Raw genomic sequence first — 7,380 nt, 5'->3', positions numbered from 1 at the left:
GCCCCAGCGCCAGGATCCCAGCTGCGTCTGTGGCCCGGGGACTGGAAGAGCTCTCACCCCCAGCTGGCGGCGGGACAGATCTTTCCTGGTCTTGGGGACGTGGGTGGGGGGGCTGCAAGGGGGTGGGTGGACTGGGACAGGACTGTGGGTGGAACCGGGGCAGGGCCACGGGGGAAGGAGCAGAACAGGGGTGGGACTGCAGACAGAAGAGGCGGGCGGGCCCCAGGGCCTGCACAGCCCAGCCTTCCCGGCTTCTCGCTGGCCACCATGAGCCTGAAGTAGCAACCGCCGCCGATGGAAGAACAAGAGACGTCCACCATGCAGCGTGCGGCCAGCTGCTCCCCAGGGCCGGGCAGCTGAGCTCTCACTGCTGTGACCTGCCCTGGGGTCCCGGTTGCTGTCCCGTGGATGCCGTCCCTCCCCTTGACCTCCAACCTAGACCTCCCCCACTGCAACTGGAGACCATTGCTCCTCGTTCTGTCTTCTGCCACCACTGAGAACAGCCGAGCTCCATCCTCTTTGGGACCTCCCTCAGGTAGTTGAAGGCTGCTATCGAATTCCCCCTCACTCTTGTCTTCTGCAGACAAAAGAAGACCAGTTCCCTCAGCCTCCCCTCCTAAGTCACGTGCCCCAGCCCCCTCATCATTTTCGTTGCCCTCCGCTGGACTCTCTCCAATTTGTCCACATCCCTTCTGTAGTGGGGGGCCCAAAACTGGACCCAGTACTCCAGATGTGGCCTCACCAGTGCCGAATAGAGGGGAACAATCACTTCCCTCCATCTGCTGGCAACGCTCCTACTGATGCAGCCCAAAATGCCGTTAGCCTTCTTGGCAACAAGGCCACCCTGCTGTCTCATAGCCAGCTTCTCATCCACTGTAATCCCCAGGTCCTGCTCTGTGGAAAGGTTGGCAAACACCTGCCCCCTGCGAGATCGGCTGGGGCTGCCCCGTGACATCCTGGTGGGCCCGGAGATGGGAGATTTGCCAACCCTGCATGTGACACTGGCTGATCAGGTGATGCCAATGTGTCTTGAGGCCAATTTCCTTGTGCATTCGTGGAGACCAGTGGTTCTCAGCCAAGGGTCCGTGTACCCCAGGGGTACACACAGGTCTTCCAGGGTGGTACATCAGCTCATCTTGATGTTTGCCTCATTTTACAACAGGCCAGATAAAAAGCACTAGTGAAGTCAGTACGAGCTCCTGAAGATGATGTTGCACATCTTCCATCTCAGAGAGAGCTATCTTCCTAGATCTCTCCCTGAAAGGTCGAGAGTCATGTAGTCTGATATTGTGTTCTACTCCTTTTGCACATCCCACATCCCACTCATGCAGTGAGAACACCTTGGATCTTTCACAAAGTTTCTTCCTCAGGCGATTTTTCCACTCCTCGGACACTGGTGAATCTCCAAAGTCTAACTTTGCAGGGTCTATCGTCGGAACTTGAGTTTCACACTGGGGGGTTACAATTGACTCGGGCTCAAAGAGGTCTGCTGTCTTCTGTCCTTGCCTCACAAAAATATCACGACTTGTTTCATTAGCAATCAGTATAGTCACCCTTTCCTGGGCGTCAGGAGTAGGGTTATGACTCCACTAAGAACCAGCCCTCCTTCTCCTTCAGGGAGCCCTCCCTTGGTCGGCTGCTCTACCACTGCTAATGTTCTCTTACTGCCTTTCAGGCAGGTACTCATGACAATCACCTCCTTTTCTGTCATTGCAGGCACCACTAAGGGGACCGGGCCTGCGTACCTCAGTGCTCCCACCGGCAAATCAGGCATCACTCTTTTTGCGTCCTCAATTTTTCTGTAGACTGCGGCACAATGTGTGTGTATCACCAAGGTATTCAGGTATTGGTCCCCTGCTCGCTGTCTGCAGTAATCTGCAAGTACCTTAAAGAGGCTGGAGTTGGTCCCTATTAGCACAGACACCTCAGAGACACCTTTAGGGTCAGGGCATATTAAAGCGACAGTGTCCACCTCCTGTCTTACCCCAGCGATCTCTTCTGGGAATTCCAGGTGTACAATGACATACCCCTGATACGGGTATTCATCCATGCTGAGACCACACAGGCCGAGCCCTGTCAAGGGCTGTATAGGCAGATGCATAAGCATCTGCTGGTAGAAAGACTGGAATATGATAGTCACTTGGGATCCCGTGTCAAGCACTGCTCTACATTCTGTCCCTTCAACCTTTACAGTGACCTCAGCTCGAGGTCCTATCAATCCTGGTGGGATTCGGGTGGCATGGTTCTTCGCAGGGGAGCCTACAAACCCTGCAGGCCTAGGCGGCTCCCTTCCCAGGCCCTGGGGCCGTTTCCCGACTTTCCCCAGGTGGTCCTCAGCTTTTGGTATACTAGCGGGGGATTCTCTGCATTCTGACACCTGGCAGCAATGTGCCCACCCTGGCCACACCGGTAGCAGAAGAAGGATTGCCCTTTCCCGTGTTGCCGGGGTGGGGCAGAGATTCTAAATGTAGTCTTCTGGACCGTGGTAACGGGGGGTTCCTTGTACGCTGAAGTCTTTGCTGAATCGATAGTATTCTCTAGTTCAGCCACTTTCTGTGTCAGGACCTGCACTCATTGGGTAAGTTCCTCTTGAGGATTCACCATCAGCGCCTTGGGCGTTCATATGGATGTTGTGGCAGTTGCCTGGGGTGGCCGAACCTCCCAAACCTCACCAGCTGCCTGCCTCTCTTCCTCCTCTCGGACCTCTTTTATCAGCCGAGAGTAACCCGGTGGATTGTCTTGGCGCTCCCTTAATCGAAGGTGGAGAAGGATTGGGTTCTGATATTGAATTCCCCTCACAATCTGAGCCAATCCAGTCCGGTCCATTTGCTCAACCGCTACTGCTCCCCTCATGAAGGCTCTCTGTAGTAATTTCTCCAACCTCTGTACATAGGCAGAAACTTTCTCTCCCTTTTGTTACCTGGCATTGAGGAACTTGCAATAAACATCCTCTGAGCCCTCGGTTCTCCCAAAGGCATGATCAAGGGCCTCTAGGCAGTCCTTTACCTTGACCCCAGGGTTACTGAGCTTCAGTGTGCGAATCACATCTAGGGCTGGCCCCCTAAGGCACTCTACTAGTCACCTTCTCTTTTCAGCATCAGGTACTGCCCATTCCTGCAGCATTTCAGTGGTGTGTTCCAGCCAGGGTTCAAATGCTTCTTCCCCAGGCATTGGGGTGTGAACCCCAGAAAACAACCTCAGTTTACGATAGGGGCTTGACTTAGGGTGGGGTGGCACAACCTTCTCTAATGCTTGCCCAAAGCCTTCACCCACTCATCAGGTGACGGAGCAGCCTCCCGGGGTGGGACTCCTGGGTAAAGGCAAAACAGACCCGGCATATCAGTCAAGGTCTTCCCCTCTTTCCCCAAAAAGGCAGACATTTTCTTTAAAAACTCCACTTCAGAGGCAAGGGCTAGTGAGGGCTGGCTCCCAGTAGTTATTATCTTCCACTCACCATCTTCCACTGCTATTGGGCCTGGAACCTGTAGAGGGTCCACAGCCAACGACAGCTCACACAGTACAGCAAAATCTCTGCCTTCCCTCCCAAACATGCGCCCACACCACCAGGTACTAATACCTGTCTCAAGCCTCTCTCTATTCCCAGAGTTTTGGAACCCATGTCCCTTGCCTTGCGAGTGCTATTTAGTTGATGGTGAGTCCCTCCATCATAACAAAAGGCCAAGTATAGTTCCAAGCACAGTTCCCATAATCAGGGTAATAACAATTTATTCTTCCTGCCCCAATAACAGAGACACTGGGGATCCCACCACAGCCAAAGTGACCATTTGGGCAGTTATGGCCTCATTTTAGGTGGGGTTGTTGTGCCTATGCAAATGAGATCGGCCCCTGAAGTTTTTTTCCACAACTTGCCACACCTCACCACCAGATGTCAGGGTGGATGAAACTCCACGCCATATCTCCAAAGGTGACTTCAAAAGGGGTGTCGTCGTTGATAGTGTTCCAGCTGTGCGGGTGTTGTATTTCCACTAACCCCACCTCCCAGGAACCCGGGAGATCCAAGGGCTTCATAAGCCGTATTGTAAAGTTCAAGCTGGTGTTTTGGGGAAAAACTGCAGAGCTGGCGTTGCTGGGCAAAGTAATGTAAAACCCGCTGTCGCTCATCTTCTCTGTCTTTGTAGGAGGAATAACTTTTGTTTGTTTTTGTTGTTTGTTTGTTGTTTGTGTCTAAAGGTCACAGAGTTGAGAAGCTTTCACCCCGCTGTTAAACTTATCAGGCCACCCCAACCATTTCACCAGTAGTTGCTTTTTTCTCCCTTTTCCTTTCTCTGCTAGAATTTTTTCAATCCTGTAAATCCTGTCTCGTTTGGTGTTTACTTTTTGTAATTCTTCAGGGCAAAAAGATCCAGGAACTGTCTCACCCTCGTAGTCTTTTAATCGGTATACAGGTCTCTGACCCCTGGTTAAGGCTTCATCCACTATGACTATCTCATCGGTAAATGTCTGTTCATAACCTTTTTCAAAAGCTCCTTTGGTTTTAGATAAAATAGCTCCACATCCTAGTTTTTAAAGTTCTGTTAAACCGCTCCACAACCCCTGCTTTGACTTCATTATTAGCAACAAAATGGGGAATGCCATGCCGTTTTAACAATCTGCTTAAGGGTTTGTTTAAAAATTCTTTCCCCCGATCGGTTTGTAATTTTTGAGGCACAGACCCTTCGCTAAAAATAGCTTGAAAGGCCTTGGATACCTCACCACTCGTCTTGTCTCTTAGGCCTAAGGCCCAGGCATTTTTGGATAGAATGTCTACCACTGTTAAGATGTACATAAAATTGCTGTTGTGTCTGGAGAACTGGTGCATATCCACCAAATCTGCCTGCCATTGCGCATCCACATCTGAAACAATGGTCTTGTTTCTTGTAAAACGTATTCGAGCCGCTTTGTGTAAAGTATAAGCATCCTGGTCTGAAAGCCAAGCTGTTACTTGTCTTCTATTTGAAGTTTTACTCTGCTTTTTGGCCACTTGAAAAAGAGGGTTCACCCCGCCAAAGCTCCCAGCTTCCCCGGGGGTGTAATATATTTTCTTTAACAGAGCCGCCTGTGGAGACATGACTGTTCCTGGTACCATCTTTTACTAACACAAGTGTGGGTGGGGGACAACATTCATATGAACACATCTAAATAAGTTTTATTAATCGCCTGGTTTAACACAACCTTTTACAACCGCCCGTAAAAATGGACGCCATGAGTCCTAACATGAGGGTGTCTGTGCTGGTTCATTCTTCCATTTTGTCCTTTTCCTCTTGAGATCTGTGTCTCAGACATGAGCAAAACCAGCTGATGCATGATACATTTACTCCCACGGGGCTACCGATGTGTAAGTTCTCAAAGGCCTCCAGAAAGGCACCATCGAGCTGTCGAGAGATTTTTTCAAAAAAGAAACAGCGTAAGCTCCCCACTGCTTGGTTTTTGATTTAAACAATCCCTGGTTCCTAGCCCCCCCATTACACACCCCCACCCCGACCCTCACTTCTTAAACATTCATTTACCTGAGCCACGTCTTTTTCATTCACTTTGTCCGCCCGTAACTCCCCCAAGCCGTGATCACCTTCCACCTCCAGGGGGGAGGACAACAAGAGGCCATGACGCTCATCGCGGTGCCTCACAAGCAGCCGGGTTTCGGGGTCGGTTTCCGGTGTGTCCGTCAATGGCTGGGCCAAAGGGTCCTCCTCAGAACTCTCGCTGATGTAGCGCTTTCTCCACACAAGTCCAAAGGCCCTCGGGGCTAAAACAAAGTCCGAAGTTCCCACGGGGGGGGGTGAAGGAGTCCAGGTTTCCATGATTTCTAAAACACGCGCTCTTGGTAAAAGACAGCCTCTTCTGCCCGACGCTGGGACTTATGGGGTGATGGTGCTGCGCTCTGACTGGCAGAGGGGTCACACACCCCTCATCTAGGTGGTTCACCCCATCCCAGAACCTGCCCTATTTTGGTCAAATCAGCTCTTGGGGTGGCCTGATTGGTAGACGTTGGTGGGAGGAGGAGTTGTTAGAGGGGTCACACAAATCATTTCCGGATGGGTCACCCCGCCCCGGAACTCATCCTAATTGGTCAAATCTCCTCTTGGTCCTATCGGGACAAAACCCCTCCTGATTGGTAGAGGGTGGGAGGAGGAGTTGTTAGAGGGGTCACAAGACCCACTTGTGGAGAGGACACCCCGCCCCGGAACTCGCCCTGATTGGTCAAATCTCCTCCTGGGGGAAGCCCTACAGGGGTGAAACCTCTCCTGATTGGTAGAGGGAAGTGGGAGGAGTAGTTAGAGGGGTCACATAATATACCTTGCTTCCGGTCATGTGGCAGCCATGACCCTGGAAGTAATACCCCATGGGGCGGGACTTCCAGTGAAGGGGGCAGTGGTCCAGGGCTGGGGTTAAGGCGTCAAGGGGTGGGGTGAGTTTCACAAGACACACCTTGCTTCAGGTCTTGCGGCAGCCTTGACCCCGGAAGTAATACACCATGGGGCGGCACTTCCGGTGGGGGTCAAGGGGTGGGACTAAGGGGTCAAGGGGCGGGGTTAGTGTTTGATTGATGGTAGGGCCCTCATACTACTGAGGTTACCTTTAGCATCTTAACCCTTTACAGGTGAGAGGATTTTTCCTCTGGACAGGAGGGATTGTAAAGGAGTTTACCCTTCCCTTCCTATTTATGACAACAGGTAAAAGTGTTTTGCCTCTGGCCAAGAGGGATTTTATAGCACTGGGGACAGAAAGGTGGTTCCCCTTCCCTTTATATTTATGACAGGTCCTTTCTTATGTTATTCTAAAAATACATAAGTGTCACGGCCACATTGTGATTGACAAATAGCTTCCTTTCTCATTTCCACCGTGTAATTATAAAATAACTCCACTGGGATATAAATATTGCTCTTACATTTCAGTGGATAGTACATAGAGCTGCACAAACAAGTCATTGTGTCAGGAAATTTTAGCTCGTACTGACTTCATTAGTGCTTTTTATCTGTCCTGTGGGAAAACGAGATAAACATTAAGATGAGCTGATTTACCCCCGGAAGACCTGTGTGTACCCCTGGGGTACACGGATCCCTGGCTGAGAACCACAGATCTCCACGAAGGCACAAGGGAATTGGCCTCAAGACACATTGGCATCATCTGATCAGCTAGTGTCCCATGCAGGATCTCCCATCTCCGGGCCCACCAGGATATCATGGGGCAGCCCCAGCCGATCTCGCAGGGGGCAGGTGTTTGCCAACCTTTCTGCAGAGAAGGACCTGGGGATTACAGTGGATGAGAAGCTGGCTATGAGACAGCAGGGTGGCCTTGTTGCCAAGAAGGCTAACGGCATTTTGGGCTGCATCAGTAGGAGCGTTGCCAGCAGATGGAGGGAAGTGATTATTCCCCGCTATT

This window comes from Eretmochelys imbricata, chromosome 24 (genome assembly GCF_965152235.1).
Source record: "Eretmochelys imbricata isolate rEreImb1 chromosome 24, rEreImb1.hap1, whole genome shotgun sequence".
Taxonomy (NCBI): domain Eukaryota; kingdom Metazoa; phylum Chordata; order Testudines; family Cheloniidae; genus Eretmochelys; species Eretmochelys imbricata.
Note: the sequence above shows the minus strand (reverse complement) of the source record.